This window comes from Phalangium opilio, unplaced genomic scaffold, assembly GCF_054372755.1.
Source record: "Phalangium opilio isolate 3A_F unplaced genomic scaffold, DU_Popi_V2 ptg000098l_1, whole genome shotgun sequence".
NCBI classification, from domain to species: Eukaryota; Metazoa; Arthropoda; class Arachnida; order Opiliones; family Phalangiidae; genus Phalangium; species Phalangium opilio.
The window spans coordinates 990778-1002634 of record NW_028324201.1 but is presented as its reverse complement, the minus strand read 5'-3'; the positions used below and the strand labels follow the sequence as shown (position 1 = coordinate 1002634).

The 11857-nt window shown below is 45.9% G+C and overlaps 8 non-coding genes across 8 annotated transcripts; all 8 read left to right on the top strand.

Moving 5' to 3' along the window:
- Nucleotides 1-1206: 1206 nt before the first annotated feature.
- On the top strand, nucleotides 1207-1279 carry TRNAV-UAC (transfer RNA valine (anticodon UAC)). Its single transcript has one exon. It is a non-coding gene; the product is annotated as a tRNA-Val (tRNA).
- Nucleotides 1280-2998: 1719 nt separating this feature from the next.
- On the top strand, nucleotides 2999-3071 carry TRNAV-UAC (transfer RNA valine (anticodon UAC)). Its single transcript has one exon. It is a non-coding gene; the product is annotated as a tRNA-Val (tRNA).
- A 2828-nt stretch (nucleotides 3072-5899) lies between these two features.
- TRNAV-CAC (transfer RNA valine (anticodon CAC)) lies at nucleotides 5900-5969 on the top strand. The gene has a single exon. It is a non-coding gene; the product is annotated as a tRNA-Val (tRNA).
- A 341-nt stretch (nucleotides 5970-6310) lies between these two features.
- Nucleotides 6311-6383, top strand: TRNAV-UAC (transfer RNA valine (anticodon UAC)). Its single transcript has one exon. It is a non-coding gene; the product is annotated as a tRNA-Val (tRNA).
- Nucleotides 6384-6585: 202 nt separating this feature from the next.
- TRNAV-UAC (transfer RNA valine (anticodon UAC)) lies at nucleotides 6586-6658 on the top strand. The gene has a single exon. It is a non-coding gene; the product is annotated as a tRNA-Val (tRNA).
- Nucleotides 6659-7002: 344 nt separating this feature from the next.
- Nucleotides 7003-7072, top strand: TRNAV-CAC (transfer RNA valine (anticodon CAC)). Its single transcript has one exon. It is a non-coding gene; the product is annotated as a tRNA-Val (tRNA).
- A 206-nt stretch (nucleotides 7073-7278) lies between these two features.
- Nucleotides 7279-7348, top strand: TRNAI-AAU (transfer RNA isoleucine (anticodon AAU)). The gene has a single exon. It is a non-coding gene; the product is annotated as a tRNA-Ile (tRNA).
- Nucleotides 7349-7963: 615 nt separating this feature from the next.
- TRNAV-CAC (transfer RNA valine (anticodon CAC)) lies at nucleotides 7964-8036 on the top strand. Its single transcript has one exon. It is a non-coding gene; the product is annotated as a tRNA-Val (tRNA).
- The last annotated feature ends 3821 nt before the right edge of the window (nucleotides 8037-11857 follow it).

Sequence of the window (11857 nt, the reverse complement as noted above, 5' to 3'; positions counted from 1 at the left end):
ACGCGGAACGTCCCAGGTTCGAGCCCCATGAGATACATGTTTTGACCATCGTGATTGGGCATAAAAATAAGCTAGGTGTCTTGGAAAACTCAATATTAGTAGGTATCTATGGTGTAGTGGTTATCACGGCCGTTTTACACGCGGAAGGTCCCAGGTTCGAGCCCTGGTAGATACACGTTTTGACCATCGTGATTGGGGATAAAAATAAGCTAGGTCTCTTGGAAATCTCAATCTAACTACCTTACTATGGTGTAGTGGTTATCACGTCCGCTTTACACGCGGAAGGTCCCAGGTTTGAGCCCTGATAGATACATATTTTGTCCAACGTGATTGGGCATAACAATAAGCTAGGTCTCTTGGAAAACCAAGTCTAACTACCTAACTATGGTGTTGTGGTTATCACGTCCGCCTGATACGCCGAAGGTCCCAGGTTTGAGCCCCATAGGATACATGTTTTGACCATCGTTATTGGGCATAAAAATAAGCTGGGTGTCTTGGAAAACTCAATATTAGTAGGTAACTATGGTGTAGTGGTTATCACGGCCGTTTTACACGCGGAAGGTCCCAGGTTCGAGCCCTGGTAGATACAAATTTTGACCATCGTGATTGGGGATAAAAATAAGCTAGGTCTCTTGGAAATCTCAATCTAACTACCTAACTATGGTGTAGTGGTAATCACATCCGCTTCACACGCGGAAGATCCCAGGTTCGAGCCCTGGTATGTGCATGTTTTGTCCATCGTGATTGCGCATAAAAATAAGCTAGGTGTCTTGGAAAACTCAATATTAGTAGGTATCTATGGTGTAGTGGTTATCACGGCCGTTTTACACGCGGAAGGTCCCAGGTTCGAGCCCTGGTAGATACACGTTTTGACCATCGTGATTGGGAATAAAAATAAGCTAGGTCTCTTGGAAAACTAAGTCTGACTACCTAACTATGGTGTAGTGGTTATCACGTCCGCTTTACACGCGGAAGATCCCAGGTTCGAGCCCTGGTATGTGCATGTTTTGTCCATCGTGATTGCGCATAAAAATAAGATAGGTCTCTTGGAAAACTCAGTCTAAATACCTAACTATGGTGTAGTGGTAATCACGTCCGCTTCACACGCGGAACGTCCCAGGTTCGAGCCCCATGAGATACATGTTTTGACCATCGTGATTATGCATAAAAATAAGCTAGGTGTCTTGGAAAACTCATTATTAGTAGGTATCTATGGTGTAGTGGTTATCACGTCCGTTTTACACGCGGAAGGTCCCAGGTTCGAGCCCTGGTAGATACATATTTTGACCATCGTGTTAAGATATTAAAAAAAGCTAGGTCTCTTGGAAAACTCAATATTACTAAGTATCTATGGTGTAGTGGTTATCACGTCCACTTTACACGCGGAAGGTCCCAGGTTTGAGCCCTGATAGATACATATTTTGTCCATCGTGATTGGGCATAACAATAAGCTAGGTCTCTTGGAAAACTAAGTCTAACTACCTAACTATGGTGTAGTGGTAATCACGTCCGCTTCACACGCGGAGCGTCCCAGGTTCGAGCCCCATGAGATAAATGTTTTGACCATCGTGATTATGCATAAAAATAAGCTAGGTTTCTTGGAAAACTCATTAATAGTAGGTATCTATGGTGTAGTGGTTATCACGTCCGTTTTACACGCGGAAGGTCCCAGGTTCGAGCCCTGGAAGATACACATTTTGACCATCGTGATAAGATATTAAAAAAAGCTAGGTCACTTGGAAAACTCAACAATAATAAGTATCTATGGTGTAGTGGTTATCACGTCCGCTTTACACGCGGAAGGTCCCAGGTTTGAGCCCTGATAGATACATATTTTGTCCATCGTGATTGGGCATAACAATAAGCTAGGTCTCTTGGAAAACTAAGTGTAACTACCTAACTATGGTGTAGTGGTTATCACGTCCGCCTAATACGCCGAAGGTCCCAGGTTTGAGCCCCATGAGATGCATGTTTTGATCATCGTTATTGGGCATAAAAATAAGCTGGGTGTCTTGGAAAACTCAACATTAGTAGGTAACTATGGTGTAGTGGTTATCACGGCCGTTTTACACGCCGAAGGTCCCAGGTTCTAGCCCTGGTAGATACACGTTTTGACCATCGTGATTGGGGATAAAAATAAGCTAGGTCTCTTGGAAATCTCAATCTAACTTCCTTACTATGGTGTAGTGGTTATCACGTCCGCTTTACACGCGGAAGGTCCCAGGTTCGGGCCCTGGTATATACACGTTTTGACCATCGTGATTGCGCATAAAAATAAGATAGGTCTCTTGGAAAACTCAGTCTAAATGCCTAACTATGGTGTAGTGGTAATCACGTCCGCTTCACACGCGGAACGTCCCAGGTTCGAGCCCCATGAGATACAGGTTTTGACCATCGTGATTGGGCATAAAAATAAGCTAGGTGTCTTGGAAAACTCATTATTAGTAGGGATCTATGGTGTAGTAGTTATCACGTCCGTTTTACACGCGGAAGGTCCCAGGTTCGAGCCCTGTTAGATACATTTCGTCCATCGTGATTGGGCATAACAATAAGCTAGATCTCTTGGAAAACTCAGTCTAACTACCTAACTATGGTGTAGTGGTTATCACGGCAGCCTAACACGCGAAAGGTCGCAGGTTCGAGCCCTGGTAGATACATATTTTGTCCATCGTGATTGGGCATAACAATAAGCTAGGTCTCTTGGAAAACTAAGTCTGACTACCTAACTATGGTGTAGTGGTTATCACGTCCGCTTTACACGCGGAAGATCCCAGGTTCGAGCCCTGGTATGTGCATGTTTTGTCCATCGTGATTGCGCATAAAAATAAGATAGGTCTCTTGGAAAACTCAGTCTAAATACCTAACTATGGTGTAGTGGTAATCACGTCCGCTTCACACGCGGAACGTCCCAGGTTCGAGCCCCATGAGATACATGTTTTGACCATCGTGATTATGCATAAAAATAAGCTAGGTGTCTTGGAAAACTCATTATTAGTAGGTATCTATGGTGTAGTGGTTATCACGTCCGTTTTACACGCGGAAGGTCCCAGGTTCGAGCCCTGGTAGATACATATTTTGACCATCGTGATAAGATATTAAAAAAAGCTAGGTCTCTTGGAAAACTCAACATTACTAAGTATCTATGGTGTAGTGGTTATCACGTCCGCTTTACACGCGGAAGGTCCCAGGTTTGAGCCCTGATAGATACATATTTTGTCCAACGTGATTGGGCATAACAATAAGCTAGGTCTCTTGGAAAACCAAGTCTAACTACCTAACTATGGTGTTGTGGTTATCACGTCCGCCTAATACGCCGAAGGTCCCAGGTTTGAGCCCCATGAGATGCATGTTTTGATCATCGTTATTGAGCATAAAAATAAGCTGGGTGTCTTGGAAAACTCAACATTAGTAGGTAACTATGGTGTAGTGGTTATCACGGCCGTTTTACACGCGGAAGGTCCCAGGTTCGAGCCGTGGTAGATACATATTTTGACCATCGTGATAAGATATTAAAAAAAGCTAGGTCACTTGGAAAACTCAACAATAATAAGTATCTATGGTGTAGTGGTTATCACGTCCGCTTTACACGCGGAAGGTCCCAGGTTTGAGCCCTGATAGATACATATTTTGTCCATCGTGATTGGGCATAACAATAAGCTAGGTCTCTTGGAAAACTAAGTGTAACTACCTAACTATGGTGTAGTGGTTATCACGTCCGCCTAATACGCCGAAGGTCCCAGGTTTGAGCCTCATGAGATGCATGTTTTGATCATCGTTATTGGGCATAAAAATAAGCTGGGTGTTTTGGAAAACTCAACATTAGTAGGTAACTATGGTGTAGTGGTTATCACGGCCGTTTTACACGCCGAAGGTCCCAGGTTCGAGCCCTGGTAGATACACGTTTTGACCATCGTGATTGGGGATAAAAATAAGCTAGGTCTCTTGGAAATCTCAATCTAACTACCTAACTATGGTGTAGTGGTAATCACGTCCGCTTCACACGCGGAAGTTCCCAGATTCGAGCCCTGGTAGATACATATTTTGACCATCGTGATAAGATATTAAAAAAAGCTAGGTCACTTGGAAAACTCAATAATAATAAGTATCTATGGTGTAGTGGTTATCACGTCCGCTTTACACGCGGAAGGTCCCAGGTTTGAGAACTGATAGATACATATTTTGTCCATCGTGATTGGGCATAACAATAAGCTAGGTCTCTTGGAAAACTATGTCTAACTACCTAACTATGGTGTTGTGGTTATCACGTCCGCCTAATACGCCGAAGGTCCCAGGTTTGAGCCCCATAGGATACATGTTTTGACCATCAATATTGGGCATAAAAATAAGCTGGGTGTCTTGGAAAACTCAATATTAGTAGGTACCTATGGTGTAGTGGTTATCACGGCCGTTTTACACGCGGAAGGTCCCAGGTTCGAGCCCTGGTAGATACATATTTTGACCATCGTGATAAGATATTAAAAAAAGCTAGGTCACTTGGAAAACTCAACAATAATAAGTAGCTATGGTGTAGTGGTTATCACGTCCGCTTTACACGCGGAAGGTCCCAGGTTTGAGCCCTGATAGATACATATTTTGTCCATCGTGATTGGGCATAACAATAAGCTAGGTCTCTTGGAAAACTATGTCTAACTACCTAACTATGGTGTTGTGGTTATCACGTCCGCCTAATACGCCGAAGGTCCCAGGTTTGAGCCCCATAGGATACATGTTTTGACCATCAATATTGGGCATAAAAATAAGCTGGGTGTCTTGGAAAACTCAATATTAGTAGGTACCTATGGTGTAGTGGTTATCACGGCCGTTTTACACGCGGAAGGTCCCAGGTTCGAGCCCTGGTAGATACATATTTTGACCATCGTGATAAGATATTAAAAAAAGCTAGGTCACTTGGAAAACTCAACAATAATAAGTAGCTATGGTGTAGTGGTTATCACGTCCGCTTTACACGCGGAAGGTCCCAGGTTTGAGCCCTGATAGATACATATTTTGTCCATCGTGATTGGGCATAACAATAAGCTAGGTCTCTTGGAAAACTAAGTATAACTACCTAACTATGGTGTAGTGGTTATCACGTCCGCCTAATACGCCGAAGGTCCCAGGTTTGAGCCCCATGAGATACATGTTTTGATCATCATTATTGGGCATAAAAATAAGCTGGGTGTCTTGGAAAACTCAACATTAGTAGGTAACTATGGTGTAGTGGTTATCACGGCCGTTTTACACGCGGAAGGTCCCAGGTTCGAGCCCTGGTAGATACATATTTTGACCATCGTGATAAGATATTAAAAAAAGCTAGGTCACTTGGAAAACTCAATAATAATAAGTATCTATGGTGTAGTGGTTATCACCTCCGCTGTACACGCGGAAGGTCACAGGTTCGAGCCCTGATAGATACATGTTTTGACCATCGTGATTGGGCATAAAAATAAGCTAGGTGTCTTGGAAAACTCATTATTAGTAGGTATCTATGGTGTAGTGGTTATTACGTCCGTTTTACACGCGGAAGGTCCCAGGATTGAGCCCTGGTAGATACATATTTTGTCCATCGTGATTGGGCATAACAATAAGCTAGGTCTCTTGGAAAACTAAGTCTAACTACCTAACTATGGTGTAGTGGTTATCACGTCCGCCTAATACGCCGAAGGTCCCAGGTTTGAGCCCCATGAGATACATGTTTTAATCATCGTTATTGGGCATAAAAATAAGCTGGGTGTCTTGGAAAACTCAATATTAGTAGGTAACTATGGTGTAGTGGTTATCACGGCCGTTTTACACGCGGAAGGTCCCAGGTTCGAGCCCTGGTAGATACACGTTTTGACCATCGTGATTGGGGATAAAAATAAGCTAGGTCTCTTGGAAATCTCAATCTAACTACCTAACTATGGTGTAGTGGTAATCACGTCCGCTTCACACGTGGAAGGTCCCAGGTTCGAGCCCTGGTAGATACATACTTTGACCATCGTGATAAGATATTAAAAAAAGCTAGGTCACTTGGAAAACTCAATTATAATAAGTATCTATGGTGTAGTGGTTATCACGGCCGTTTTACACGCGAAAGGTCCCAGGTTCGAGCCCTGGTAGATACATGTTTTCACCATCGTGATTGGGGATAAAAATAAGATAGATCTCTTGGAAAACTCAGTCTAAATGCCTAACTATGGTGTAGTGGTAATCACGTCCGCTTCACACGCGGAGCGTCCCAGGTTCGATTCCCATGAGCTACATGTTTTGACCATCGTGATTGGGCATAAAAATAAGCTAGGTGCCTTGGAAAACTCATTATTAGTAGGTATTTATGGTGTAGTGGTTATCACGTCCGTTTTACACGCGGAAGGTCCCAGGTTCGAACCCTGGTAGATACGTATTTTGACCATCGTGATAAGATATTAAAAAAGCTAGATCTCTTGGAAAACTCAATATTACTAAGTATGTATGGTGTAGTGGTTATCACGTCCGCCTAATACGCGGAAGGTCCCAGGTTCGAGCCCCATGAGATACATGTTTGGACCATCGTTATTGGGCATAAAAATAAGCTAGGTCTCTTGGAAAACTCATTATTACTAAGTATCTATGGTGTAGTGGTTATCACGTCTGCTTTACACGCGGAAGGTCCCAGGTTTGAGCCCTGGTAGATACATATTTTGTCCATCGTGATTGGGCATAACAATAAGCTAGGTCTCTTGGAAAACTAAGTTTAACTACCTAACTATGGTGTAGTGGTTATCACGTCCGCCTAATACGCCGAAGGTCCCAGGTTTGATCCCCATGAGGTACATGTTTTGATCATCGTTATTGGGCATAAAAATAAGCTGGGTGTCTTGGAAAACTTATTATTAGTAGGTAACTAGGTTGTAGTGGTTATCACGGCCGTTTTACACGCGGAAGGTCCCAGGTTCGAGCCCTGGTAGATACACGTTTTGACCATCGTGATTGGGGATAAAAATAAGCTAGGTCTCTTGGAAATCTCAATCTAACTACCTAACTATGGTGTAGTGGTAATCACGTCCGCTTCACACGCGGAAGGTCCCAGGTTCGAGCCCTGGCAGATACATATTTTGACCATCGTGATAAGATATTAAAAAAAGCTAGGTCACTTGGAAAACTCAATAATAATAAGTATCTATGGTGTAGTGGTTATCACGTCCGCTTTACACGCGGAAGGTCCCAGGTTTGAGCCCTGATAGATACATATTTTGTCCATCGTGATTGGGCATAACAATAAGCTAGGTCTTTTGGAAAACTAAGTCTAACTACCTAACTATGGTGTAGTGGGTATCACGTCCGCCTAATACGCGGAAGGTCCCAGGTTCGAGCCCTGGTAGATACATATTTTGTCCATCGTGATTCGGCATAAAAATAAGGTAGGTACTTGGAAAACTCAAAATTAGTAGGTATCTATGGTGTAGTGGTTATCACGTCCGCGTTACACGCGGAAGGTCGTAGGTTCGAGCCCTGGTAGATACATATTTTGACCATCGTGATAAGATATTAAAAAAGCTAGGTCTATTGGAAAACTCAATATTACTAAGTATGTATGGTGTAGTGGTTATCACGTCTGCTTTACACGCGGAATGTCCCAGGTTTGAGCCCTGGTAGATACATATTTTGTCCATCGTGATTGGGCATAACAATAAGCTAGGTCTCTTGGAAAACTAAGTCTAACTACCTAACTATGGTGTAGTGGTTACCACGTCCGCCTAATACGCCGAAGGTCCCAGGTTTGAGCCCCATGAGATACATGTTTTGACCATCGTTATTGGGCATAAAAATAAGCTGGGTGTCTTGGAAAACTCAATATTACTAGGTAACTATGGTGTAGTGGTTATCACGGCCGTTTTACACGCGCAAGGTTCCAGGTTCGAGCCCTGGTAGATACACGTTTTGACCATCGTGATTGGGGATAAAAATAAGCTAGGTCTCTTGGAAATCTCAATCTAACTACTTAACTATGGTGTAGTGGTAATCACGTCCGCTTCACACGCGGAAGGTCCCAGGTTCGAGCCCTGGTAGATACATATTTTGACCATCGTGATTCGGCATAAAAATAAGGTAGATGTCTTGGAAAACTCAAAATTAGTAGGTATCTATGGTGTAGTGGTTATCACGTCCGCGTTACACGCGGAACGTCCCAGGTTCGAGCCCCATGAGCTACATGTTTTGACCATCGTGATTGGGCATAAAAATAAGCTAGGTGTCTTGGAAAACTCATTACTAGTAGGGATCTATGGTGTAGTGGTTATCACGTCCGTTTTATACGCGGAATTTCCCAGGTTCGAGACCTGTTAGATACATATTTCGTCCATCGTGATTGGGCATAACAATAAGCTAGATCTCTTGGAAAACTAAGCCTAACTACCTAACTATGGTGTAGTGGTTATCACGTCCGCTTTACACGCGGAAGGTCCCAGGTTCGGGCCCTGGTATATACACGTTTTGACCATCGTGATTGCGCATAAAAATAAGATAGGTCTCTTGGAAAACTCAGTCTAAATGCCTAACTATGGTGTAGTGGTAATCACGTCCGCTTCACACGCGGAACGTCCCAGGTTCGAGCCCCATGAGATACAGGTTTTGACCATCGTGATTGGGCATAAAAATAAGCTAGGTGTCTTGGAAAACTCATTATTAGTAGGGATCTATGGTGTAGTAGTTATCACGTCCGTTTTACACGCGGAAGGTCCCAGGTTCGAGCCCTGTTAGATACATATTTCGTCCATCGTGATTGGGCATAACAATAAGCTAGATCTCTTGGAAAACTCAGTCTAACTACCTAACTATGGTGTAGTGGTTATCACGGCAGCCTAACACGCGAAAGGTCGCAGGTTCGAGCCCTGGTAGATACATATTTTGTCCATCGTGATTCGGCAAAAAAATAAGGTAGGTGTCTTGGAAAACTCAAAATTAGTAGGTATCTATGGTGTAGTGGTTATTACGTCCGCGTTACACGCGGAAGGTCCCAGGTTCGAGCCCTTGTAGATGCACATTTTGTCCATCGTGATTGGGAATAGCAATAAGCTAGGTCTCTTGGAAAACTCAGTCGAACTACCTAACTATGGTGTAGTGGTTATCACGTCCGCGTAACACACACACAGGCCTCCTTCTCCACGTCGTATCGCTGACCAGGTGACCCCTCCGCTGCTCTCGCCCTTAAATGATAAAAATCGTTTCTCCTAACGTCCGCGGTTTGCGGGCTCTGGCGAAGATGAAAGAACTGGTTGAATGGAGCAAGGGTTTCGACGTTTTGTGTCTCCAAGAGACTCACTGGTCGGGCTCCCATGTCGCGGTTTTTCGGTCTCTTTGGCGCGGTCCCATTTATTTTGATAATGAACCTGTTTCCGGTTTTCGCGGTGTTGCTATTTGCATTCGGGCGGGTCTTGACGTTTTGCCTTCCCGCGTCCTACGTAGTGGAGAGGGCCGGTTTATTTTGGCGTCTTTGTCCATTGACGGCGAACCTCTGGATATCGTGAACGTGTATCTTCCGAATGTCGCGCCCGATCGTTTGCCCTTTTGCTTGCGGGGGGTGGTCTCGAGCTGTTCGCGTCCCCTAGTCGTCGGGGACTTTAACGACGTAGCGCAGCCGGGTCTCGATCGCCGACCATTGTCTGGTTCCTCTTCGCATTTGGGCTCGACTGCCCTATTCCGATTTCTACGTGATACCCACCTCATTGACGTTTGGCGCGCAACACATGCGGACATTTTTGACTGGACCTGGTCCGGTCCCGTGTATGGCTCTTATCTTCAATCGCGCATCGACTATGTTCTCCTTGCCGGGGAGGATCGTCAGAATGTTACGACCTGTCAGATCTTACCGTGTCCCCTTTCGGATCATCGCGCCCTTGAACTCCGTCTCGTCTTGGACGGCGTTAAGACGGGCCCAGGTTCTTGGTCGCTTAATGCGCGTCTCTTGCAGTTCGATGCCTACCGCCAGGCAGTCTTACGCATTCTTCGCCGGAGTCGCCAACGCTTTCGCGAATCGCCGGACAAATTTGCATGGTACGAAGCTTTAAAGCAGTCCCTACGCGAACATGCCATGTTTGACGGGAAGGTTCAATTCTCGCGTTATCGCGCCGAACGAACTCGCTTACGCGAAGCCTTGTCCAAGACTCAGCTGGCCGCCTCTAATTTCTCGGTTGGTCTCGCGGACTTTCTTGCGGCGAAGGAGGCCTTAAACGACTTCGACAGGGGGGTGCTGTAGGGGGCAGTAGCTCGGGCTAAGCAGCAATAGCGCACGGCCGATGAGCGTCGTACGTCCTTTTTTCTCCGCGTGGAACGTCATCGGCAGTCTTCTAAGTCGATCAAGTGTGTCTTCGCGCCTGACGCGCAGCTCCTCACGGAACCGGGGGCCGTTCGGCAGCGCTATTTTGAACACTTCGCGGCGATGTCTCGTCGACGTCCTACTGACCGGTCTTTAATCGACTTTTACGCGTCTTTCGTTACTAACAGACTTTGCGCGGCCGACGCGCAGTCTTGTGATGCCCCGATACGGTGGACGGACATTTCAGTGGTCTTAAATTGCGCTCCCGCCGGCAAAAGCGCGGGTACTGACGGTTTCACGAATGAGTTCTGGCGGTTTGTGCTGCCACATATTCAGGAGAAATTTGTTGAACTCCTTTCCCATTGTCATTCTGAGGGTCGCCTTCCTCTTTCTATGAAGTAAGGTCTCATCATTTTGCTGCCTAAAGGCGGGGATTTACGAGACGTCAAGAACAGACTCCCCTTCACGTTGCTAAACGCGGACTATAATCTCGTCGCGAAAGTACTCGGTTCACGGCCTTCTTCAAGTTTTTCCATCGTTAATTCATGGTTCGCAAACGTGCGCCGTTCGATCACGTTCCGCGACTAGTACTCCGGCCCATTTCTCCGACATATTGGACTTTCTGCAGCGGTCTCGGGGGCCTGGTATCCTCCTTAAATTAGATCTCGCGAAAGCGTTTGATCAGGTTTCGTGGGACTAGCTCTTTGCGGTACTTCGCGCTTTTGGCTTCGGCGAGCCTTTTCGCAAGTGGATTTAATTATTTCTCGTTGGCAGCAAGTCTTGCCTGAAAATAAATGGATATTTAACAGACTTTCTTCAGCTCGGTCGATCGGTCCGCCAGGGCTGTCCGCTTAGTCCCTTGCTTTACGTTCTGTCTTCCGAACCCCTATGCTACGCCTTGGAATACCGTCCTGCTATCGTCTGGATTTTTTGGCCGACCTCTCAGCATCCTCCCTTGTTGTGGATTCATGTCGATGACAATGCCTTGGTGGTCCGCGATACAGCCACCGTCTTGGAAGTTGTGCGGGAATATCAGCGGTATGGCATTGCGTCGGGTTCCGACTTGAACATCTCCAAGTGTCGGGGTATGTGGTTGGGCTGCGACCGGGGTCGCGCCCCGTCCATCGTTGCGGACCTCACTATTTCGTCCGACCCGCTCGAGATTTTGGGCATCTTTCTCAGTACGGATGGCGCGGTCTCGGACGATCTTAACTGGACCCCGCGTTTGGCTAAATTCCGTCGTGTCCTTCGCGTTTGGAAAGGTCGGCGCCTTTCCTTGTCGGGCAAGATCGTGGTGGTCAATACCTTGGCCATGTCGTTACTGGGGCATTGGCTGCGGTCCCTCGCGTTACCGCAACGGTTTGAGGACGACTTCCGCCGGGAAAAGCTGGGGTTTTGTGGGGTAATCGCGCCCATACGGTCGCTTATTCTCTGCTCACGCGTCCGAAGAAGGTCGGCGGCTTCGGGGTGTTTGACTAGCGCACGAAGAAACTTACGTTTCGCTTGCAAGAACTGTTACGGTATATGTATGTACGGGATTTTACATACGAAGTGGTTCCGGGTTTTTTACCCAGTCCCGCG